This window comes from Trachemys scripta, chromosome 8, assembly GCF_013100865.1.
Source record: "Trachemys scripta elegans isolate TJP31775 chromosome 8, CAS_Tse_1.0, whole genome shotgun sequence".
NCBI classification, from domain to species: Eukaryota; Metazoa; Chordata; order Testudines; family Emydidae; genus Trachemys; species Trachemys scripta.
Genome location: NC_048305.1, coordinates 29,961,354 through 29,987,577, shown reverse-complemented (window position 1 = coordinate 29,987,577; position 26,224 = coordinate 29,961,354). Strand labels below are relative to the sequence as shown.

General features: G+C 45.1%; 1 protein-coding gene across 6 annotated transcripts in view; it reads right to left on the bottom strand.

The window, feature by feature from the left end:
- Positions 1 to 12,248, bottom strand: part of SPDL1 (spindle apparatus coiled-coil protein 1) — a 62,250-nt gene extending 50,002 nt beyond the window's left edge. For 3 of the 6 annotated variants that reach the window (XM_034779592.1, XM_034779594.1, XM_034779595.1), the window contains exon 1: positions 12,124 to 12,248. The gene's annotated coding sequence lies outside the window, so the exon portion shown is untranslated. Of the gene's footprint in view, positions 1 to 2,691; positions 2,907 to 12,123 lie in introns of those variants that run through there. The other 3 variants (XM_034779593.1, XM_034779596.1, XM_034779597.1) reach the window with 2 other exon arrangements.
- Positions 12,249 to 26,224: the final 13,976 nt, after the last annotated feature.

The window sequence follows — 26,224 nt, the reverse complement described above, 5'->3', positions numbered from 1 at the left end:
TAGAGTGAATGAGAACAAATTGAATTATTTCTAAAAGGGTTCATGTATTTAGTCTACTTATCTACTGAGTCTGAGGCTTATTCTTAATTGCTTTTGAAAACATAGGCTAACCTGATAAGAGAAACATATGGTTAACAGGTTAAGTACAGCATAATCATTTGGAAGAGCATCCCAAGTTGACATACCAAGAATTAACTACTAACAGTTGACTCAAGTTTACAAATGAAACGCCATTTGTTTTTATACATCTTGTACCATAAATAACAAGTATTCTGGCCTTCAGTCCATTTTGTAATAAGACATTAAAACCCTAATTGAGGCTTACAGCTGCTCCTCACCACTACACACACGCACAAAAAAACCCACCAGCCATATCAAAATCTAGCTCACAAGCAAACCCTCACCACTTTCCTGAACTACATACCAGCCACTGTTAAGCACCTGGAAATATAGCAATTGCAAGCTCAGATCACTGGGTTCATCTAGTCCAGTATCCTGTTCTTTAGAGTGGTCAGTACCAAAGCTTTATATAGGAAAGGGATCGGCAACCTTTCAGAAGTAGTGTGCTGAGTCTTCATTTATTCACTCTAATTTAAGGTTTCACGTGCCAGTAATACAGTTTAACGTTTTTAGAAGGTCTCTTTCAATAAGTCTAGAATATATAACTAAACTATTGTTGTATGTAAAGTAAATAAGGTTTTAAAAATGTTTAAGAAGCTTCATTTAAAATTAAATTAAATTAAAATGCAGAGCACCCCGGACCGCTAGCCAGGACCCGGGCAGTGTGAGTGCCACTGAAAATCAGTTCGTGTGTCACCTTCGGCACATGTGCCATAGGTTGCCTACCCCTGGTATAGGCATTGTGAAAAATTTCAGTTGTCTGTTATGGAATAACCTATCCGTACACAGTTTCTTCCTAACCCCTATATCAGTGTCCTCAGATCATAAGCCAGTCTCTGCTGAGGTTTTTGTCCCTCTAAACTAGTGGTTCTCAACCTTTCTAGACTACTGTATCCCTTTCAGGAGTCTGATTTGTCTTGCGTACCATCAACTTGCTTAAAAACTACTTGCTTACAAAAAATCAGACATAAAAACACAAGTTTCACAGCACACCATTACTGAAAAATTGCTTACTTCCTCATTTGTACCATATAATTATAAAATAAATCAATGTACCCCTAGAATAGGGGTGGGCAAACTTTCTGGCCCAAGGGCCACACTGGAGTTGCAAAATTGTATGGAGAGCCGGGTAGGAAAGACTCAAACAGCCCAGCACCTGCCCCCATCCAACCTCTCCCACTTCTCGCACCCCTCAAAATCCCCCACCCAACCCCCCTGCTCCTTGTCCCCTAACCACCCCCTCCCTGGACCACTGCCCCTAACCGCCCCCGGGATCCCATCCCCTATCCAATCCCCTGCTCCCAGTCCTCTGACTGTTCTGACCCCTATCCACACCCCCGCCCCTTGACAGGTCCCCCGGGACCCCACCCCTATCCAAACACCCCCACCTCCCCATCCCCTATCCACACCCCGCCCCCTGACAGCCCCCCCCCAGGACTCCCATGCTTATCCAACCCTCTCCCAGTCCCCCAATCCGTGACCGCCCCCCAGAACCTCCGGCCCATCCAATTGCCCCCTGCTCCCTGTCCCCTGACTGCCCCCCCAAAACCTCCCACCCCTTATCCAATCCCCCAGCTCCCTTTCCATGGCTGCAGGGCAGGAGGGACAGCAGGGGAGGGGCCAGGGGCTAGCCTCCCCAGCCAGGAGCTCAAGGGCCAGGCAGGACAGTCCCGTGGGCCGGGTGTGGCCCGCGGGCCATAGTTTGCCCACCTCTGCCCTAGAAGACCACTGCATACTCCACGGGTACACGTACCCCTGGTTGAGAACCACTGCTCTAAACAATTATTTTTAAACACCTAATTTAACTGATGGCATTGCTGTTGATAAACATGTCATTCTTCTTTTGCATTCTACCAAGATGCTGGTCTCAATCTGGTGGCAGCAAGTTCTACAAGTTTTGTATTAAAAAAGGTTTCCTTGTATTAGGTTAAAATTAGCTGCCTTTCCATTTTACTACATCCCCTTCTTCTTGCATTTTTCCCCCCATACAAGTACCTACTTAAGCCACAGATCCTCCTCTGAAATAAATACCATTTTACAGCACAAAAATTGAGGTAGAGAAATTAGATTACCACAGTGAGTGTGGGCAGAACTGGAAACAGAATCCAGGACTCCTTATCTTTTCCTTTATGATCAGCATATCATCTTAACATGTGTTTTGTCACCAAATTTGGCATTTATAACCTCTACATCTGGCCAGACAAGAAGGACTCTAAAACATAAGATTTTTATATCTTGTTACCTTGGTAGTTAAAACTCTAGATTCTTCACGGCTCATAAAAGAAGGCTACTAGGACTAACTAGGAATAGTGATACTAGTGATATTAAGAAGCATTGATATTGTGTCAGTAATATCAGACCAGATTTTATACTCATGCACAGGATCATTTTTCCCTCTGCCTTGTTCAATGTTAGTAAATGAACTATGACTAACAGCTTGTAGTGTGGATTTATAAAGGAAAAAAGACAATACAAAGTCAATTTGAAATTACCCCAGAAATACATTCTTATCCTACTTTAATCAAAAAGTTTGTTTTTTAGAAATCGTTGAGAAAAACATTTCTAACTCACCTTTACGAGTCCATTAAACTATTCAGATTTTATCATCAATGTACATCTTTTATTTAAATATATATGAACAAAGTTTCTGCCCATAGCTGAAGCTGATCATACCAGACTATTCTCCACACTCCTTTCAGGTCTGTTGCTGCCTTTTGAAAATGCAAATCAGATTAAGACCCCATGGAAATGCAAATCCCATTCAAATCCCATTTGAGGCAGCTGTCAGCTAGTACAGGGACAGCAAAACCACACAAGGCTGCCAAGGGACAGAGATTCTCTGTAACCAGCACCAGTCAGTAAAAAAACAGGAAGCTACATCCCTGGCTCTGCTCTACTCCTAACACAAACAATCTGCAAATTTCAACCTGACTCTGATACACTTCCCCTTCCTTAATTCCCTCCCTCTGAGGATCTCAAAGGATAACCAGCAAACAAAACCTAGTAGACCCCAAAGAAAATTAAGAGGGAGGGAAGAGAAGATTCTAAAATATTTCAGGCCAACATCTTCATGAAAGGCTCAGTTGCCATAACATTCACTGCTGGGAAGAGGGAGAATTGTGACATTTTGCTGCTACTTGGGGGGTTACAACAGCATAGGCAGTGACCTGCATGTTTATCATTTAAGCTGGCATCGATGGTTCTAGGAGCTTTTACCCATGATCTGCTGACAAAATGTTACACATTAAGGTCGCTGTCTAAACTAAGTCATATCTAACCCATCAGGTTAACTCAACTACTCAAGGTCATGTTAATATACTTTTATAGTTAGCTATTAGATACAAGCCCAAGGTTCAGAGTAACAAAAGCGACCAGGTTCTTATTAATTTCATTTAGCAGCTACTTGGCAGAGCTGAGTTGCAGGAGTTCTATCTGCAGTTTCTGGAAGAGAGCAGTGCATCTCTTTTCACAGCTACAAGGGCTGAACTCATTTTTAAACAAAAAACTGACTCTGTATGACATCACGTTGTGCTCTCTCCCACCACCCCTTCACCTCCCCACGATTCACTGGTTTTTTCAAGCTCTGTGGAAAGAAATCTGCAGCCCAAGCCCATTCACAGGCTCTTAGAAGCTACACCAGGGGTCGGCAACCTTTCAGAAGTGGTGTGCCAAGTCTTCATTTATTCACTCTAATTTAAGGTTTCGCGTGCCAGTAATACATTTTAATGTTTTAGAAGATCTCTTTCTATAAGTCTATAATATATAACTAAACTATTGTTGTATGAAAAGTAAATAAGGTTTTTACAATGTTTAAGAAGCTTCATTTAAAATTAAATTAAAATGCAAAGCCCTCCGGACCAGTGGCCAGGACCCAGGCAGAGTGAGTGCCACTGAAAATCAGCTCGCATGCCGCCTTCGGCACGTGTGCCATAGGTTTGCTACCCCTGAGCTACACAAAGTTTGGTAAACTTACTTACCTGAAGTAATGCTTCTTTGAAAACATAATGAAAGATTCTTACACCTGAACCTTACAACGTTAGTGCAAGACTGATAGGATCCACATACTCATTTATTTCATTCTTGGTAACAGCAAAAACAGGACAGAGTGCAAAGCCAAACTTCCTTCTAATTTTTGCATATCACCTCTACTCACAATATAAGCAATGCTCTCCAGATATTCCAACCAGTTCTTTCAATTTGACAAGAGGCAAAACTCTCTTCAGAAGAGTCAACATAGGATGGCTTTACCTCCCACAAAATCTGCTGTTGTCAATTATATTTACCAGCCTCTCAAGGCAAGTAAAATTTTCAAAAATGCCTTGTTGACTTGGAAGCCAAAAACCTAGAGGAAGTCATTGGACATTGCTGCTTTAGAACAATGGCTCTCAACCTTTCAAAACTACTGTACCCCTTTCAGGAGTAGGATTTGTCTTGTGTACCCCAAGTTTCACCTCCCTTAAAAACTACTTGCTTACAAACTTAGACAAAACACAAGGGTGTCACAGCACACTACAGCCTAGAAGATGTAAAAGGAAACTTAGTTTGATAGCATCCTGTCTGGCAAGAACTCACTTATCAATAGCTGGGATGTGAAATCCTAATTTTTGTATTGTTCTATCACTGTAGTCTCCACTTCCCTATTGTTTGTCTGTATAATCTCTGTCTGGTTCTGTGATTGTTTCTGTCTGCTGTATAATTAATTTTGTTGGGTGTAAACCAATTAAGGTGGTGGGATATAATTGGTTAATAATCATGTTATAATATGTTAGGATTGATTGGTTAAGGTATAGCTAAGCAGAACTCAAGTTTTACTATATAGTCTGCGGTCAAACAGGAAGTAAGGGGGGCAGAATGGGAACAGGGGGTGGGTGGGGGAATTGGAATCATGTTTCGCTAAGGGAGTGGGAATGGGAACGGGAACAGGGACACAGGCAAGGCTCTGTGGTGTCAGAGCTGGGAAGGGGGACACTGAGGAAGGAAATTGGAATCATGCTTGCTGGAAGTTCACCCCAATAAAAACATTGAATTGTTTGCACCATCGGACTTCGGGTATTGTTGCTCTCTGTTCATGTGAGGACCAGAAAAGTGAGAGGGTGAAGGAATAAGCCCCCTAACACCACAGAGCATACTCCATTTCCTCATAGCTCCAGCAAATGACAAAACTGCACAGATGCTATGCCCACAGAGTGACTGATTATGCTCCCTCTAGCCTAGCACTACAAGCACTCAATAGCTTCTCTTGGCTGGGCACTAGAGCTGACAGCAGAGAGTCTGTTTCTCCTGTGCTTTCTATGACCACTCCCACCCAGGCAGTGTGGAGGAGAAAGCCATTAGATTCAAGTGTATGGGGTTGCAGGGCAGGAGTAGATTGGGACAAGGAGCTGACAGTAAACTAGGTCTGGGAGCCAGGGAAGGAAATTGATGCAACACAGGGAGCTGGTGGGTGGAGAGAACTGAGAATAGATGCAGAGCCAGAGGGAGAGGAAAGGGGAGACAAATCTGACAATGAGCCAGGGTGCAGGGAGTTAACTATGGCTGGGTAAAGAGACTGGGACAAGGAGCTGGGGCATGCAAGAACACAGATAAGATGAGAAGTCTGGAAAGGGAGATTGGAAGCTAGTGGGGACAAGGAATGCAGCACACAAGAAACATCAGGAAGCAGGGGAGTGAACTGGGAATGGCTGGACAAGAATAAGAAGACAGGGAATATGGAGAAGTGAACCTAGGGCTTACTAAGCAAGGAGACTGGAACTGGGAACAGAAGGCTAAAAAACAGAGACTAGTACAAGGAGCCAGTAGTGGGATAGAGATAGGACTGGGATGGGGCAGAGGTGGTCAAGCTTGGGGAAGTGGACAGAAAAATGTGTCCACTAGTGCATGCTCCCTTCCAGAGTTTGGAATAGAACTCAAGATTCCCAAGTCTTTACCACACCTCTGCTGTCAGCAAACATCTGTAAAAACTACAGTCAAGGTGCCCCATTCCTCTCTAGTGCAGGTCCACAAAGAGGCTAATTAACCATGTGGATATCAGTATGATACCACAAGAAGGAATCTGTTATCCCCCCCACCCCCATTTGCTTTTTTAACATCTTAGGAAAGTACACAAAAAATACATTAAAGGAACATTATTAACAGAAGGCTGTTGTCTGTTTCGTTTGTTGCAACAGCTAGAAGACATAGTGAATGAAGCATGGGACTACTGGAAGAGAAAGGATAATCACAGGGTTAAAGTAGTTGAATGCTGTCCACAAAATTAGATTCTATCCCTGCCTTTTGCCACTAAGTTCCTCCATGTTGCTTGCTAGGCAATCACTTAAACCAAACTTTTCAGATGGTCACTAATTGTGTGTTCATTTTCTGGGTACCCAACTTAAGACCCTAAGGTCTGACTTCCAGTAGCACTGAGCAGCCATAGTAACAATTGCAAATATGCAGTAAATAAGGTCACACATCGAACAAACAAGATAATTCATTCAGGGAACACCTCCCATCCCATGCACTGAATAAGACAAGGGTGTCTCTTATAAAATTTATGTGGGCACCTAAAACTGTGTAATAATAAATATGCACAAGAGGGTTGAATTACAGTTGCAATTGGCACGTGAATCCTGTCATTCCCTTCTGAGGGCTCGACTTTGCAACCTGAATGTTCTTCTAAGATAGTCACTGGTTACACTGGCTGCTCTCAGTGGTGGAGATGACAGAACAAGAAGGATGATCTCAAGTTGCAGTGGGGGAGGTCTAGGCTGGATAGTAGGAAACACTATTTCACTAGGAAGGTGTGATGAACTGGAATGGGTCACCTAGGGAGGTGGTGGACATAGGCGGCGAGTTATATGGGCCCGTGGTGCCCATGCTCCACCAACATTCATGAAGGTGGGCCCAGCTCCACCAATGTTTGGGCCCCGGGTCCCAAACCCCAGGCTTTGGGGGGCTCTGCACCATGGGTCGGCAACGTGGGGTGTTCTCACCTCGGGGGCAGCTCCCCTGCCTCCCCATAAGCAGCTCCCCTCAGCCCCGGAGTCCCTGCGTGCTGCAGAGAGGCCCCAGCGCGGACCCGGCTGCCAGCCAATTGGACGGGAACCCCAGCCAATGGGAGCTGCAGGGGGCAGTGGCAGAACTGCCTGGCCACGCCTCCACAGCAGGGAGGGGGAGAGAGCTGCAGGCAGAGAGACCCCCAGAAGTCTGTCACTCTCAGAGGCACACACAGACACAGTCGGGGGGGTTGTGAGGACAGAAAAATGGAGCCGGGGGCGGGGGAAAGGAGCAGCGATAGGCACCCCGGGGCTGGCATAAAATACACAGTACAGAGGGGGCTTCCTGAGAGGGCTATAGCAACACCACCACCCCCCGCAGAGCAGACCTGGGCTGCAGCTGGCTCCATCCATCACTCCCCCCAACCCCAGAGACCCACACAACCCTCTGCCCCCCCGAGAGACCTCCAACAGTCCCTGTGCCACGGTCACCCTTCCCCAGAGGGCCCCCCCTTTGTACCAGACAACTCCCCCCCCACACACACTGCCTCCCCTGCTCCAGAGCTCCCTACAATCTCCCCCTTTGCCTCCCCCCCCTCCCCAGCCCATTGGCCAGGAGGCTCCCACTCTATTGGCCAGCGAGGCCAATGGGAGCTGCACCTGAGGCAGGGCACCTGCTTGTAGCTGCAGACCTGCCTGGCTGTGCCTCCACAGTACAGGGAGGGGAAGCCACAGCCACAGCAATTCTCTGGATATTTGAATTACTTGCCTCAATGAAATTAATCTCTTCCTTTCCAGACAGTTGGTGGCTTTTCCTGTAAGAAAACTTACAATTTTTTTGCAAAGAAGTCCATTTATAGTTTTTTCACTTGAGAAGTATATTTTCTGATTGTTCAGAAGCTCATTTATTTTGTTAACTCAGTTTTATAAATCAGCAATTTTAAAAGTCACTTGAATTGTACCTGGTTTTTGCTATTGGTCCAAAAACACATGGAAGATATGCAGATTTTTATTTCTGTGGGCCAAACCACACTGTGTAGAAATGTAAATGTCGGAGCTAGAAAAGCTCTGTAAGGGCAAGTATTGGGGGTAGCCGTGTTAGTCTGTATCTACAAAAACAACAAAGAGTCTGGTGGCACCTTAAAGACTAACAGATTTATTTGGGCATAAGCTTTCGTGAGTAAAAACCTCACTTCTTCGGATGCATAGAGTGAAAGCTACAGATGCAGGCATTATATATTGACACATGGAGAGCAGGGAGTTACAGACGTGCACAGGCTGAAATTGTGGACAAACAACATCACTTGTCCCATAACCTCAGCCGTACAGAACGCAATGCCATCCACAGCCTCAGAAACAACTCTGACATCATCATCAAAGGGGCTGACAAAGGAGGTGCTGTAGTCATAATGAACAGGTCAGATTATGAACAGGAGGCTGCCAGGCAACTCTCCAAGACCACATTCTTCAGGCCACTATCCTCTGATCCTACTGAGGAATACCAAAAGAAACTACACCATCTGCTCAAGAAACTCCCAGCTACAGTACGGGAACAAATCTACATGGACACACCCCCAGAACCCCGACCAGGGGTATTCTATCTGCTACCCAAGATCCATAAACCCGGAAACCCTGGACGCCCCATCATCTCAGGCATTGGTACTCTGACAGCAGGATTATCTGGCTATTTGGACACTCTCCTCAGACCCTATGCTACCAGCACTCCCAGCTATCTTCGAGACACCACCGACTTCCTGAGGAAACTACAGTGCATTGACGTTCTTCCTGAAAACACCATCCTGGCCACCATGGATGTAGAAGCACTTTATACCAATATTCCACATGAGGATGGACTACAAGCTGTCAGGAACAGTATCCCTGATGAGGCCACAGCAAGCCTGGTGGCTGAGCTTTGTGACTTTGTCCTCACCCACAACCACTTCAGATTTGGGGACAACTTATACCTTCAAGTCAGTGGCACTGCTATGGGTACCCGCATGGCCCCACAGTATGCCAACATTTTTATGGCTGACTTAGAACAACGCTTCCTCAGCTCTCGTCCCCTAGTGCCCCTCCTCTACTTGCGCTACATTGATGACATCTTCATCATATGGACCCACGGAAAGGAGGCCCTTGAAGAATTCCACCTGGACTTCAACAATTTCCACCCCACCATCAACCTCAGCCTGGACCAGTCCACACAAGAGATCCACTTCCTGGACACTACAGTACAAATAAGTGATGGTCACATAAACACCACCCTATACCGGAAACCTACTGACCGCTATACGTACCTACATGCCTCCAGCTTCCATCCAAGACACATCATACGATCCATTGTCTACAGCCAAGCCCTAAGATACAACCGAATTTGCTCCAACCCCTCAGACAGAGACAAACACCTACAAGATCTTTATCAAGCATTCGTAAAACTACAATACCCACCTGGGGAAGTGAGGAAACAGATTGACAGAGCAAGACGGGTACCCAGAAATCACCTACTACAGGACAGGCCCAACAAGGACAATAACAGAACACCACTGGCCATCACATACAGCCCCCAGCTAAAACCTCTCCAGCGCATTATCCACGATCTACAACCTATCCTGGAAAATGATCCCTCACTCTCACAGACCTTGGGAGGCAGACCAGTCCTCGCTTACAGACAACCCCCCAACCTGAAGCAAATACTCACCAGCAACTACACACCACACCACAGAAACACCAACCCAGGAACCTATCCCTGTAGCAAACCTCGTTGCCTACTCTGTCCCCATATCTACTCTGGCAACAGCATCAGAGGACCCAACCACATCAGCCACACCATCAGGGGCTCATTCACCTGCACATCCACTAATGTGATATATGCCATCATGTGCCAGCAATGCCCCTCTGCCATGTACATTGGCCAAACTGGACAGTCCCTCCGCAAAAGAATAAATGGACACAAATCGGACATCAGGAATGGTAACATACACAAGCCAGTAAGTGAACACTTCAATCTCCCTGGTCATTCTATCACAGATTTAAAAGTCACTGTCATTGAACAAAAAAACTTCAGAAACAGACTTCAAAGAGAAACAGCAGAACTAAAATTCATTTGCAAATTCAACACCATTAATCTGGGCTTGAATAGGGATTGGGAGTGGCTGGCTCACTACAGAAGCAGCTTTTCCTCTCCTGGAATTGACACCTCCTCATCTATTATTGGGAGTGGACTACATCCACCCTGATTGAATTGGCCTTGTCAACACTGGTTCTCCACTTGTGAAGTAACTCCCTGCTCTCCATGTGTCAATATATAATGCCTGCATCTGTAGCTTTCACTCTATGCATCCGAAGAAGTGAGGTTTTTACTCACGAAAGCTTATGCCCAAATAAATCTGTTAGTCTTTAAGGTGCCACCAGACTCTTTGTTGTTTCTGTAAGGGCAAGGGTCCCTTCAGGAAATTGTCCCCATGTCATTCATTCTTCTGGGCATTCCATTCTATTGTTCCCTCCTATAGTGATAGTTATCAGTGTTTCCACCCACAGGGCAGAGGGGGAAAGACTTTGGTCTCCCTGGGATTGCCCCTACCATTACTCCCTCTGGGTCTTCTTTCTCTGGAGCTTCTCATGAAGTAAAGTCTGTCATGTATATAATTTTGATGTATTTATTAAGTGCTACTTAATGCACTATGATAGTCCCCTTCAACCCTCTGTATAAATTGATCCTATTCTTTCCATATGTTTTGCCCATAGGGTTTTCTGCAGCCCTAGGGCAGCCAGCAATAACCTCTGTGCCTTTGCAATGGGGTGAGGGAAGGGGACCATGGGTTCCCTATTTATGTGATTTGCAAGAAATGTTATCATTACTCAAGGTACCAAATGTGTTTAAATGATATAAGTGCCTTGTAAAATCCCAAAGCAAGCTTATTTCCATTTCTCATTAATCGTATATACAGTATACACACTTCATTAATTACATGAATAGAATTTATTATTATTATTAGCGAGGTTACTGGTGTTTTTTTTCCAGTGTGGCAAAATATGTGCTATTTTATCAGTTGAATGATTGAATGACATAATACCGCCCCCGGCCCCAATGTTCGTCACTAAGTCCAGTAATTTTGTCAAGTGTTCATCGCACAACATGGTGGTGCCTACCCCGCCTTGTACTTCAGAGGGTCACGGAGTCCAGGGCAGCCTGGGGAGTTAGCGGGGGGCTGGCGCTGGCAGCAGCGAGTGACCTGGCCCCAGCCCACTCCGCTCCACCTCGCTGGCTCCCGGCATTGCTCAGGGGCAGGGGACTTCAGGGAAGAGGTGGAGTGGGGACAGGGTGGGAAGAGATGGAGTAGAGCAGGGTTGCTCCCTGCTGTCGGCACCAGGCACCCTGCTAATCCCCCAGGCCCCCACCCTGGACCCTGTGTCCCCCTGAAGAACAGGGCCCCCCAAAGCACGGGGCCCAGGGCAGTTGCCCCAGTCTGTCCTATGGATGGGACAGATCCACTTGGGCACCACCAAAAATTATACAAAACTGCCGCCCACGGTGGTGGAATCTCCATCCTTAGAGGTTTTTAAGGCTGGACTTGACAAAGCCCTGGCTGGGATGATTTAGTTGGGAATTGGTCAGGGGGGTTAGGGGACTAGATGACCTCCTGAGGTCGCTTCCAACCCTGGTATTCTATGATTCTACACACACAACTCAGTCTACTGCAGAGTCGCTCAGGTTCAACCGCTGCCACCCAGCAGCCTCCGCGGAGGGAAGAGTGGAGAACGAAAGAAAGGACAGTCAGCTCCAACCCCCACCCGGGGAAAGGGGGGCTCCGTGTGCCCAGCTCCGGCCTGCCTGGGGAAGGGGACAACCCAAACCCGCCCCCAGTCCGGGGAAGCTAACGGCGGTTGCCGACACCAGCCCTCAGGGAAGAGCAGCAGCGCGGAGGCGACAGTGACGGCCCCGAACAGCCCCTTCCCGCCACCAGGCCCGGGGCGGGGAACGCCTCCACCTGCCAGCGCGCGCGCGCTCCCTCCCCCGGACTCTCCCGCTTACCTGGCCCGGCCCGCAACGGGGCTCCGGCTCCGCTCGCCGAGTTCAAATTCCGCTCCACTTCTAGGCTTACCCCACAAAACTCGCGATAACAACCTCCACCCCTCCCATCAGTCCGCGTAGCACGTCAACGCGCATGCGTCCACGCTCCCCCCCATGCGTGTGCTCTCCGCTATATAGGTGCGTGTACGCATGCGCAGAAGATAGCAGTCGGCCGACGTTTTCTTATTGCGCATGTGCGAAGCACATAATTGACGCGAGCCAGCCAGCCAGTTGCCACCACAGCCAGCGCTAGAAGCGCCTGTCCCAGGTGGAGCAGGCGGGTTATGGGAGCACGATGCACGGAGCCCTTAGTATGCACATAACGCTACAGCGCCTGCTTGCAGCCCAGGGAAGAGCAGCATGGAGCGGTGCACAACAGGACCCCGCCACACTACAATTGTGCCCAGTTAGCTACCATGCAATATATTTTGTCCCTTTCATTCCCTCTTCTGCTCTCTTGTACTGCTTAAGCTCAAATGCGGTGTTGGACACAGCAAATGGTTCAGACTAGACGGGCAGGACTGGCTTTAGGATGATTCCCCTGATTTCCCAGAATCGGGCCCTACAGGTAAGAGGGCCCCACGCCTTAGGTTCACCCAGTGGCGGTCCACTCCGGCGGCATTTCGGCTGCAGAGGCTCCTTCAGTACCACGGAAGATGCGGAGCGCACCCCCTGCCACCGAAGAGCCAGACCACCACCAGGTATTCAAATCGGGTCCCATAGGTCCTAAAGCCGGCCCTGTAGATGCCACACTATAATTCTCCCACATGGACACTGCAGTCCTGAAGTTCTTACTTCATATTAATGTAGTCCTGTTTGAAGAGGACAATTTGAATGTGAACTAGGAACTCTTGTTCATGCTTGCAACATCCATTCCACCAAGGGAGTTACAGCATCGCACTGCAGTCTATATCCCCATAGTCCAAACTGCAGGACTATGTAAACTTGCCAAAGTTTTAGTTTTGAAACTGACAAAGCCATGGAGGTAAAGTCTCATTGAAAGTTACCAGGAAGTAGGCTAAGTGTTTAAGTAACTGTAGCCATGTGGCCCCATCACAGCTCCCCTGATGGTCTCATGGCAGCCCTGCCTGTAGTCCCTCACCTCAATTTCCCTTCTTAGATCCCCAAACAAACTCAACACATGGTTTTTTCCACTCAATCACAAGAGCCCTGCTTAGGTTCTGATTTATTAAGTAAATCAAGCCTTGCTAAATCGTATAAAACAATTCACATTGGGGCTTTAGGCCCTCAACATTCCTCTAATCTCCTTAACATAGATACAATACAAGATCCTGTCTCTTACTTACTAAAACCTTAAAACAAAGAAATGTATATTTAACTATAGTGCCTAATTTGTAATACATATAGGAAACCATAGCAGACATTATAACTTATCCTAAAACAAAAGGGTGACCATAATCAGTCATAAGGATGGTTCTGGTCTGTCATTCCTTTCTGCTATTCAAAAAGGGTGGCTGACAGGATGAAATTATTCTTATGGGACATTATAAAATCCTGCTCCTACACAGACTGGTCAGAGTCCCTTCTGTCATAATAGGCTACTCCCAGCCCTTCTTAGCTGGAGCATTTCCCCTGGCCTCAGGGTCTTCCCAACAGGGGTGTCTCATTCTCTGCAGTCTCACTCCAACACCATAAGCTGCCCTTTTAATAGAACCATCTTCTGCTCTTTAAAGGAAATAGCCTGATTCCCCTGCAGTAGGGCTCATACATTACGCCTGGGGAAATTCTGCACCACTGCACATATGCAGAATTTATGTCCCCTGCAGATTTATTTGCTTCCCACCAGAAAAATGACTTTCTGGTGGAGAACCAAAGGGAAGCCACAAGTGCGGTCATGTGGCCCTCCCCAGCAGTCTGTTTCAGGTGCCCAGGGCAGCCAGCAGAGAGATAAATCACTGTGGGGCAGGAAATGGGACTGGGAAGACCCAGCTGGTGGCTCCTATCCTGCACTAGACTCATCTGCTAGTCCCGGGTGGAGTGGGGAGGACAGGACTTCCTCTTCCCCTGCACAGCATCCAGGGCTGGGTCAGACCCACCCCCAGATTTCTCCCCCGGCTGCAGGAAGCTCTGCAAACTCACCACACACACACTTCCTGCACCCATCACTCAGCTGCATGGGGAGGGATCCCTGTAAAGGGAACTGCACCTGCCATATGCCTAACCCCCGTGCATTCAGACCCCCTCATGCCCAGATCCTGCTGAGCCTCACTCCCCCACACTCAGAAGCACCCTAATGAGCCCCACTTCCCCTGTATCACCCCACCAAGCCCCAACCAGCTTCACCTGGATCCCCACCCCACTGAGCCCCCCTCCCCCAGCATCTGGATCCCCCTCTAAGTCCTCCACACCCAGATACCTGCTGAGCTCTGTCCCTCCATACCCAGACACACACACCCCCCGCTGAGCCCCAACCACCTTCACCTGGACCCCCATGCAGAGTTCCATTACCGTTACACCCAGAACCCTCCCCACGATAAGCCCCTGTGCAACCAGATCCCTCCCCCACACCACTCCACGCAGACCCTTCTCAACCCACACCTAGATCCCACCACACTTGGATCCTGTTTTGCGGAGCTTGCCTGCCCACAAGGAGGGGCAGGGCCCTGGGATGTTTCTGGGGCAGGCCTGTGCTACCACTGCCATGCTGGAGTCTCCACATTTATTTGACAAATAAAATTAGCAACATTTTAAAATATTGTGTGCAGAATTTGTATTTTTTTGGTGCAGAATACCCTCAGAAGTATCATACTGTTATCAGACTAAGGCCTGGTCTACACTATGAGTTTAATTCGAATTTATCAGCGTTAAATTGAATTAGTCCTGCACCCGTCCACACAACGAAGCCATTTATTTCGAAATAAAGGGCTCTTAAAATCGATTTCTGTACTCCTCCCCAACGAGGGGAGTAGCGCCGAAATCGATATTGCCATTTCGAATTAGGGTTAGTGTGGCTACAATTCGACGGTATTGACCTCCAGGAGCTATCCCACAGTGCACCATTGTGACCGCTATGGACAGCAATCTGAACTCAGATGCACTGGCCAGGTAGACAGGAAAAGCCCCGCGAACATTTGAATTTTATTTCCTGTTTGCCCAGCGTGGGGAGCACAGGTAACCATGAAGTCCGATAATCGAAAAAGAGCACCAGCATGGACTGTATGGGAGGTGCTGGATCTGATCGCTATATGGGGAGAGGATTCAGTGCTAGCTGAACTATGTTCGAAAAGACGAAATGCCAAAACTTTTGAAAAAATCTCCAAGGGCATGATGGAGAGAGGCCACAATAGGGACTCAGATCAGTGCCGTGTGAAAGTTAACGAGCTCAGTCAAGCCTATCAAAAAACAAAGGAGGCAAACGGTCGCTCCGGGTCAGAACCACAGACATGCCGCTTCTACGCTGAACTGCATGCAATTCTAGGGGGGGCAGCCACCACTACCACACCTCTGACCGTGAATTCCGAGGCGGGGGTAAACTCAGCCACACCTGAGGATTCTGCGGATGGGGAAGAGGAGGAGGGAGGACGACGAGCTTGCGGAGAGCACACAGCACTCTGTTCTCCCCAACAGCTAGGATCTTTTTCTCAGCCTGACTGAAGTACCCTCCCAACCCTCCCAAGGCAGTATCTAAGACCATGACCCCATGGAAGGGACCTCAGGTGAGTTTACCTTTTAAAATATAAAACATGGTTTAAAAGCAAGCGTTTTTTAATGATTTCTTTGCCCTGAGGACTTGGGATGCATTCGCGGCCAGTACAGCTACTGGAAAAGTCTGTTAACGTGTCTGGGGATGGAGCGGAAATCCTCCAGGGACATCTCCATGAAGCTCTCCTGGAGGTACTCCAAAAGCCTTGCCACAAGGTTTCTTATTCTGTCTTATGCCTTATTCCGTCCTCCATGGTAGGACACTTGACCACGCCATGCTAGTAGCAAGTAATCTGGTATCATTGCATGACAAAGCCTGGCAGTGTATTGTCCCGGTGTTTGCTAGCATTCAAGCAACATCCTCAGGAGAGTGATATCGCTCATGGTAACCTGGTTGAAATATGGGAATTTAATTAAGGGGACAGAGGTGGCCATTCCTACTGGGCTGTTTGCCTGTGGCTGAAAAGAAATCCTTCCCTGTAGTAAGCCAAGCGCGGTGGGGGATTGGCGCTGAGCTTTTCACGTGTGGCTAGCAGGGATCTTCCCTAATACCAGCCACGCGGTGGGGGGAGGGATAAAGCGATCATCCCAGAGAATTGGATGGGGGCGGGGGTTAGTTTGTTTTCTGCTGCTGCAGGTTAACAGGAAAACCGCAGCACTCAACGGGCTTTGTTTGGTATGTGGGAAAGGAGGGTGCAGAAGCCGAAAGACAATGGCTTACCATGGCCGCATGCAAGCTGAATTCTGTTGCCCGGACCTGCATCTGTGATCTCTAACAGCAAAGCCACAGGCACTCAATATTAAGATGCAAAATGCGACCTTTCACAGAAATCACATGTGCTATGTAATGTGAATAGTGTTGTTCACCGTGAAAGAGTATAAGCATTGTTCTGTAAAATGTTTCTTTTTAAATACTTCTCTCCCTTTTTTCCCTCCCTCCCTCCAGCAGCTGCAAATTTTTCAAGCCTCCCTCCTCCGTCCCGAAGGCTATCTCAGATAAGGCGTTGGAAAAAGAGGACGCGAGACGAGATGTTCGCGGAAATCATGGAATCCACCCTCAATGAAACAGCTCATCTGAATGAGTGGTAGGACACGGTATCAAAGTACAGGAAAGCTGTCTGTGAATGTGAGGACAGGAGGGAACAACGTGAGGACATGAGGGACCAATGTGAGGACAGAAGGGACCAACATGAGGAGAGGAGAGACGCTCGATATGAGAGGTGGCAGCAGGAAGATCAAAGGAGGCAGGATGCAATGCTGGGGCTGCTGCGTGAGCAAACAGACATGCTCTGGCGTCTGGTGGAGCTTCAGGGATGGCAGCAGGATCACAGACTGCCACTGCAGCCCCTGTATAACCACCCTCCCCCCTCACCATGTTCTATAGCCTCCTCATCCAGACGTGTAAGAATGCGGGGGGGGGAGAGGCGAGGCTCCGTGCACCCTCCCATTCCACCCCAGTGGACAGCCCAAGCAAAAGGCTGTCATTATTTTAACCTTTTTCTGGTGGCCTTTTCCTTCCCTCTGATCCTCCTCCCAAACACCACCCGGGCTACCTTGTCAGTTCTCTCCCTCTTTTTATAATCAATTAATAAAGAATACATGATTTTTAAACGATAGTGACTTTATTTCGTTTGAAAACAAGCTGTGATCGAAGGGGGAGGGTGGGTTGCTTACAGAGAATGAGTCAATAAAGGGGCGGGTTTTCATCAAGGAGAAACAAACAGAACTTTCACATGGTAGCCTGGCCAGTCATGAAACTGGTTTTCAAAGCTTCTCTGATGCGCCGCGCTTCCTGGTGTGCTCTTCTAATCACCCTGGTGTCTGGCTGTGCGTAATCAGCAGCCAGGCTATTTGCCTCAGCCTCCCACCTCGCCATAAAGGTCTCCCCCTTACTTTCACAAAGATTGTGGAGCACACAGCAAGCAGCAATAACAATGGGGATATTGGTTTGGCTGAGGTCTGAGCGAGTCAGTAACGTGCGCCAGCAACCTTTTAAACGGCCAAATGCACATTCTACCACCATTCTGCACTTGCTCAGCCTGTAGTTGAACAGCTCCTGACTACTGTCCAGGCTGCCTATGTATGGCTTCATGAGCCATGGCATTAAGGGGTAGGCTGGGTCCCCAAGGATAACTATAGGCATTTCAACATCCCCAACGGTTATTTTCTGGTCCGGGAAGTAAGTCCCTTGCTGCAGCCGTTTAAACAGAGTAGTGTTCCTGAAGACACAAGCGTCATGAACCCTTCCCGGCCAGTCCACGTTGATATTGGTGAAACGTCCCTTGTGATCCACCAGTGCTTACAGCACCATTGAAAAGTACCCCTTGTGGTTTATGTACTGGATACCCTGGTGCTCCGGTGCCAAGATAGGGATATGGGTTCCATCTATTGTCCCACCACAGTTAGGGAATCCCATTGCAGCAAAGCCATCCACTGTGACCTGCACATTTCTCAGAGTCACTATCCTTGATAGCAGCAGCTCAGTGATTGCATTGGCTATTTGGAGCACAGCAGCTCCCATGATAGATTTACCCACTCCAAATTGATTCCCGACTGACAGGTAGCTGTTTGGCGTTGCAAGCTTCCACAGGGCTATCGCCTCTCGCTTCTCAACTGTAAGGGCTGCTCTCATCTTGGTGTTCTGGTGCTTCAGGGCAGGGGAAAGCAAGTCACAAAGTTCCATAAAAGTGCCCTTACGCATGCGAAAGTTTCGCAGCCACGGGAATCGTCCCACACCTGCAACACTATGCAGTCCCACCAGTCTGTGCTTGTTTCCCGGTCCCAGAATCAGCGTCCCACAGATAGAACCTGCCCCATCAACAACATGATCTCCAAAGCGCTGGGGCCCGTGGTTTGAGAGAATTCTGTGTCCATGTCCATGTCCTCATCACTCTCGTCGCTGCACTGCCATCACCGCCTCCTCCTTGCCTTGTTTTTCTGGTCCTGTTTCAGTATAAACTGCATGATAATGCGCGAGGTGTTTACAATGTTCATGACTGCTGTCTTGAGCTGAGTGGGCTCCATGCTTGCCGTGGTATGGCGTCTGCAGTGTTCACCCAGGAAAAAAGGCGCGAAACGGTTGTCTGCCGTTTTTTTCATGTAGGGAGGGGTGAGGCTGTACCCAGAACCACCTCTACAATGTTTTTTGCCCCATCAGGCACTGGGATCTCAACCCAGAATTCCAATGGGCGGGGGAGACTGTGGGAACTATGGGATAGCTATGGGATAACTACCCACAATGCAACGCTCCGGAAATCGACGCCAGCCCCGGTACAATGGACGCACACCGCCGAATTAATGTGCTTAGTGTGGCCGCATACATTCGACTGTATACAATCTGTTTCCAAAATTCGAATTCTTTAAATTCGGATTAATCCCGTAGTGTAGACATACCCTTGGCTTGCCCCCAGGCTCTCCAGCCCAAGGGTAAGCCATCCTATTACAGTCATTTTTGAAAATGAGACTTCTTTTCCTAAGTTTCTCTGGCACTTTTGGAAATATCATCACAAACAAAAATTTTGGCAGTGATGAGGAAAGGGTTTTTGGCATTTTAAAGGAGAGGGCAGCAGAAATTCTTGTGTGTGCCATGTTCATAATCAGGATTGGTTGAAGTACAAAGATAGCTGTGCATCGAAGACAGTGGAAGAGGAGTCTCTCATATCACAGCACTGGTGACCAGACAGGTTAGAGAGCAGCAGACATTCAATAGACCACTTTTTGCATCCTCCACAAAAATACTAGAATAAAAGAACCCTAATATCTGGAAGTATCTTAGCATAATTTCTGGCTTGAAGAAATATGCACATGGATGTAAAGTGTCTTGCAATGCTGTGAACGCCATACTGTAAATGGACACTAGTCTGTTATTTGTGACCAACTGGAAAAGAAATAAATTCGGCAGCCTTAAGATGCAAAGCCACAAAGCAATTTGGAAAGCATTATTAGCATATGGTTAGAAATGCTAGGGAGAGTGCCACTAAAGAGCCAAAATAAGATGTTGAATTTTACTCTACTAAAGCAAAGGTTTTAGTAGAAATTGAATTAACAAGTTAAATTTAGACAGGTCTAGAGAGGCAGGGTGGATAGGTTAATTAAAATGGGAGCTAGGAGCCAAAAAATCCTCTGTTCTAATCCTGTTCTGCCATGTTCACTGTCTAAGCAATTGCTCTTAATGCCCATTGCTCAACTTATTTGTCATAAAACAGGGGTAACACTTCCTTACTTATCTATCAGATGAATTATAAAGATTTGTCAATATTAGTACATCTTGGAAAATATAAAGTACTTTGCAAAGGCTAAGTATTATTATAATAGCCCATTAGAGCAACTGTGCACTAAATATGTTTTAACAAAACACATTTAGTGCACTGTTGCTCTAATGTAACTGAGGCAAAACAGTAGCATTTATTTTAGAAAAAGTCATTCTACGATTATGTACAGCCAGTCTGCTGCCTTAGATATCCATAAAGTCATGAGTCAGAAAATTTAAGCGGCTGGAAAATCGCCAAACAATCTTCTCTATTGCTCATACCATTTGTGTATACCCAAGACAAATGAAGGAATAATTTGTACCAACTGCAAAGTGATCAGTCAATTTTTAGATGTAAAATATTTCCCCATTAGCCACCTCAGAATTGGTTTTCCTTGCTACAGCATTTTAAGACACTGACTTGGGTACTTCAGACTTGCATTTCCCAACAAAATTGTGCTCCCTAAAAGTTATAAGGAAGGAGGTAAATAGAATAATCTACTTTTCTACAGAGAAAAGGAAATAAAAGCATTGATCCAGTAGCACACTTCATGGACGTAAATTGTAGATGTGTAGACCACTGTATCAGGAGGTCAGACTAGATTGGTCCCTTCTGAACTTAAAGTCTATGAGTCTAATTGCTGTTAAGTCTTTGGAAGAGTGTGGGATTTGCAGTGTGGAGAATGACCATCTATGGAAATTTATAAAATTTTCCACTACTGTGAATGGTGAAAATATAATTATGACTGAAAGAAACATTGAGATTCTATCACTATTAGACCTCACCATACTAGGAAGCCTCTATAGGGGAAAAATGTTTGTGATCTTGTTTTATTGTTCTAGTGTAACAATTTTTAATTTGTGAAATTTGTAATTATTGTGAAGGAGTGTAATGAAGTGAAGGGAAAATGCAGGAAAGGCTAATTGCCTCAGAACTTCTTGTGTACAATGGCCTTTATGTACTGATCAAACATTTTGGTCTGAATAATTTCTTCTTGCTAGATATCTTAGTGACTGACATTTCAGTGAATGAGGTTTAAGTGTTTCTTTTTCCGTGCAAATTTCATTTTCATCTCTTGTAGCCTACATGTATAGCTGAATTAGCATCTTGGGTTTTGCTAATCATTCTCCCCCCCACCCCCCTATCTGATCCCCATAATCGCTACCTTTTTCTGTGGTACCACATCTAGAAATCCAGTTGCTCCTCTGATCTTTTGTATCTTCCTTGGGAAGTGCCTATTATATTTAAGTATAGTTTGTGCATTTATTTTTCAATTTATGCATGTATAAGTTAACTGTGGCTACCGACTTTATCAACACATGCCCTTAACACATCCCTTACTGTGTCAAGTTTGTGCACCGCTGACCTTGTACAGAATGTAAACACAAGCTTTTGTCTTGTCCGCTCAGTGTTAGCCATGCCAGTACATAAATGTTCCTTAACAGCAATTACTGCAAGTGGGTGGATTTGTTTCCTTTATCTAGGTAATTGAAAACTAAGACAGCTTTTATGTAATCTCTACCTGACAAGAGCTCAATCAGCCTTGGCATTGTTAGTAACATATGGCTAGACTGAAGTATTTTAGCAGCCACTCCACTTTTCTGAGATAGCATCCTCCAAATTAAGTGGAGAGTAGGGAAGTTTGTTATAAGCAATTTTCCCAGAAGTAGGTAATTGGTAGCTATTTTGAGTACCATGGCACAGCTGAGACAGCAAGTGAAGTGTTGGCAGGAAGAGGGGGGTCTATCCTTTACCCTGCAGCATTAGTTTCCCCTGTGCTTGCCCTTTCTTTCAGTCCTATGTAATGAAGGGTTAATGTTTTTTAAACACAAATTTAAAACCTTGTCATTTCACCCCATATTGAAACCTCAGATGACATCCTGACCCCACTGAAGTCAGTGGGAAAATTTACATTTACTTCTGTGGGGTGAGGATTTCATCCCTTTTATTTACATGATTCTTAAATTGGCATGAAACCAGCAGGAGAGTTCTCCTTGCATGAGGCATTTATAGTTTTGGTTTTAAATTAAATCCAGTTCATGGATTCAGCATGGTTTAATGCTAAAAAGGAAGACAGCTATTAATGCTGCTAGAATTTGAAAGAGACCACATGCTTACAGCACAGTTTGAATGCCAGTAATATCTTGTTTTTAATCCCAGCTGAACTAACTAGTGACTCTGACCTCACGCAAGTCATTTGATCTCATTGTACGTCAGTCGTCCCCGATAAAAACAGGAGCTCTTAGGAAAAACTGAGATGCAGTACCTGTTGTTCAGAGTATATTAATAGATATGTTTCCTGAAATGTAAAATAGTTCTTTTGATGTGTAATGGCATTAAAAAGGCACCCATGTACTACTATGAGCACCTTTGATAGGATATAAACCTAAACAAAGACTAAACCAGCATCAAATCTCCAGAATAACTGTAGCTCCTTGCGAAGGAAAATCCAATAGGTTGTTCTTTCACCTCCAAAGCTCCTTCCTTCATATCCTTACTTACATCATGTGCACTCTTAGCATCATCCCTCTTCAGAAAGTCCAGGAAACAAGATGGGCCTTGTAGCCTACTCTGAAGGTCAACAACCCCAGACTATTTCAATCCAGGGGCAGAAGTTTCACCTCAAAGGCTGCCCCTCCCCCCACAGAAGATCTTCTACCCCATCATCCTCTCTTAAATTAAGGGGACTCAATCTAGCGCTTCCAGCGATGCTATATGGCAGCGAAACATGATCGCTAACGAAGACTGAAGAACATCAACTGTCTGTCACACAGAGGGCAATGGAATGAACATTTTTGGGCATTTCGCTCCACGATCGTATCCCCAGTGAAATAATTAGGCAGCAGTCTGGAGTCCGAGATGTTGTTGTCGAAAGCAGGCTCAGCAAAATGCGGTGGGCAGGACATGTGGCCTGACTCAGTGACAACAGATGGACTGCAGCTATATCTGAGTGGTATCCGTGAGAACTGAAACGGCCACACGGTCAGCCTCCAAAGAGGTGGGATGATTTCTTAACAAGGAGATATGGACAAACATGGCGAAGGATGGCCAGAGCGAGAGAAGATTGGAAGACGTATTGTGATCGGCTCAGTCTTAACTGATGAAGGACCGACAGTCTACGCAATCTACGCAATCTAGTATCTCTGCTTACCAAAAGTTTTTGAATGAAGTAGAGTTTGTACATCACAGGAGACAAAAATATTACCTTCTCTAACTTCACATGGCAGCATCAGGTCTGCAACAGTGGCTAATGTTTCAAGGATGGTTTGAGAATCCCTGTAATGGGCAATTTTGTGGAATAACTGCTCCCGGGAAACATTCTTCCTACTCTTAAACTGATAGTGTTGTATTTGTACCCTGAAGGGCAGTATTTTATATATATCTCCTACACACTTGGGTGTTATAAGATTATTTATTACCTTTTATTAATTCTGATAAAATCCATTGCCCTTATATCTTATTTTCTGCCCTCTTGTTGTATTAGCAGTAGGGCTGTCGATTAATCACAATTAACTCATGCAATTAAAAAAATTAATCATGATTAATTGCACTGTTAAACAATAGAATACCAATTGGAATTTATTAAATATTTTGGATGCTTTTCTATATTTTCAAATATATTGATTTGTATTCTGTGTAGTAATAGAAAGTGTACAGTGCTCACTTTATATTTTCGTATTACAAATATTTGCATTGTAAAAATGATAAACAAAAGAAATGGTATTTTTCAATTCACCTCATACAAGTACTGTAGTGCAATCTCTTTATCATGAAAGTATAACTTACAAATGTAGATTTTTTTTGTTACATAACTGCACTCAAAAACAAAACATTGTAAAAAACTTTAGAGCCTACAAATCCACTCAGTCCTACTTTTTGTTCAGCCAATTGCTAAGACAAACAAGTCTTATCAATTGCTTCTTATTTACAATGTCACCTGAAAGTGAGAACAGGTGTCTGCATGGCACTTTTGTAGCCAGCATTGCAAGGTATTTACCTGCCAGATATTCTAAACATTTGTATACCCCTTCATGCTTCGGCCACCATTCCAGAGGACATGCTTCCATGCTAATGACGCTCGTAAAAAAAATGCATTAATTAAAATTTGTGATTGAACTCCTTGGGGGAGAATTGTATGTTTCCTGTTCTGTTTTACCTGCATTCTGCCATATATTTCATGTTATAGCAGTCTCGGATGATGACCCAGCACATGTTCATTTTAAGAACACTTTCACAGCAGATTTGACAAAACGCAAAAAAGGTACCAATGTGAGATTTCTAATAATAGCCACTGCACTCGATGCAAGGTTTAAGAATCTGAAGTGCCATCCAAAATCTGAGAGGGACGAGGTGTGGAGCATGCTTTCAGAAGTCTTAAAAGAGCAACACTCCGATGCGGAAACTACAGAACCCGAGCCATCAAAAAAGAAAATCAACCTTGTGCTGGTGGCATCTGACTCAGATGATGAAAATAAACATGCATTAGGCTGCACTGCTTTGGATCATTATCAAGCAGAATCCGTCATCAGGGTGGTTGAAGCATTAAGGGACTTATCAATCTTTCGTGCATCTGGCATGTAAATATCTTGTGATGCCGGCTACAACCACACCATGCAAACACCTGTTCTCACTTTCAGGTGACATTGTAAACGAGAAGCGGGCAGCATTATCTCCTGCAAATTGCAACCAAACTTGTTTGTCTGAGCGATTGGCTGAAGTAGGACTGTGTGGACTTGTAGGCTCTGAAGTTTTACATTAAAAAATAAAACAATGCAGGTTTTTTTTGGTACATAATTCTGCATTTGTAAGTTGAACATTCATGATAAAAAGATTGCACTTGTATTAGGTGAATTGAGAAATACTGTTTCTTTTGTTTTTTACAGTGCAAATATTTGTAATCCAAAAATAAAGACAGCACTGTAGACATATTGTGTTGTAATTGAAATCAGTATATTTGAAAATGTAGAAAACATCCAAAATATTTAAATAAATGGTATTCTATTATTGTTTAATCATGAGATTAATTTTTTTTAATCGCTTGACAGCCCTAATTATGAGGTATCATTAATGGGAATGCTTGACACCTTCTTTATACCTTCTCCTATTTACCTCTTTAGTGTAATAAATTGGAGTGGATGTATGAATTTATTCTGTATCCCAAAAATCAAGCAGTGACATTCCTAACTACCCAAAATTTGACTGGAAATAATATTTGCTTGTACAAGGCTGAGTTTTCACGTACCCAAAATTCAGTAATTTAATGCAAAGATTTTAACTCTAAATGCTTTTTTCTGCTCCCTTAATAAAAAAAAAGTGTTGGCATATACAATTGGTAGATCACAGTGAGATAGCCAATTAAGTAATTCAAGGTCTTTGAAAAATAAGATTGTAGCAATTATGCCCTAACAATATTTTATTGATGCAAGACTAATTTTCTATCACAGTGGGAATTAAAGCATTCCTGATGATGCAGAATAGGATAAGGTTTGTTTAAAGAACTCAGCATCTTAAACTTTGAAAATAAATATTTTAAATAAATAGCTACGATTGTGTCACATTATTCACTGGTTGAAATGGGCCAGAACATGCCATCCTGCAGTTTTAATAGTACAGTCAGCATTTGGATTGTTTATCAGGATTAGCCACCAAATTCAATTTAGGATGAAATCCCACTGACTATACAACAGGTCATTTGCTAAGATCTGAATATTAAATAGCTTACCAGCATGTCTGCAGCTCAATTTGTGCCAGAGCAACATTGTTAATATTTGTTTCTTTAAATGAGTGTTTAATTATCAATTATATGTTACTACATGCGCTCATATAATTGCAACAATGCAGTATTAATAATAAATTATATTATTTTGGAACAGCCTTAATGCCCTATATATAAAGGGCTAAATAATGAATATGCACTTAAAGACGAGCCAAATCTTGCAGTGCTTATACTCAGTACTCTCTAGCCAAGATGCCATTGAATACAGTAAAAAGAAGAACAGGAGTACTTGTGGCACCTTAGAGACTAACAAATTTATTAGAGCATAAGCTTTCGTGGACTGCATCTGAAGAAGTGGGCTGTAGTCCACGAAAGCTTATGCTCTAATAAATTTGTTAGTCTCTAAGGTGCCACAAGTACTCCTGTTCTTTTT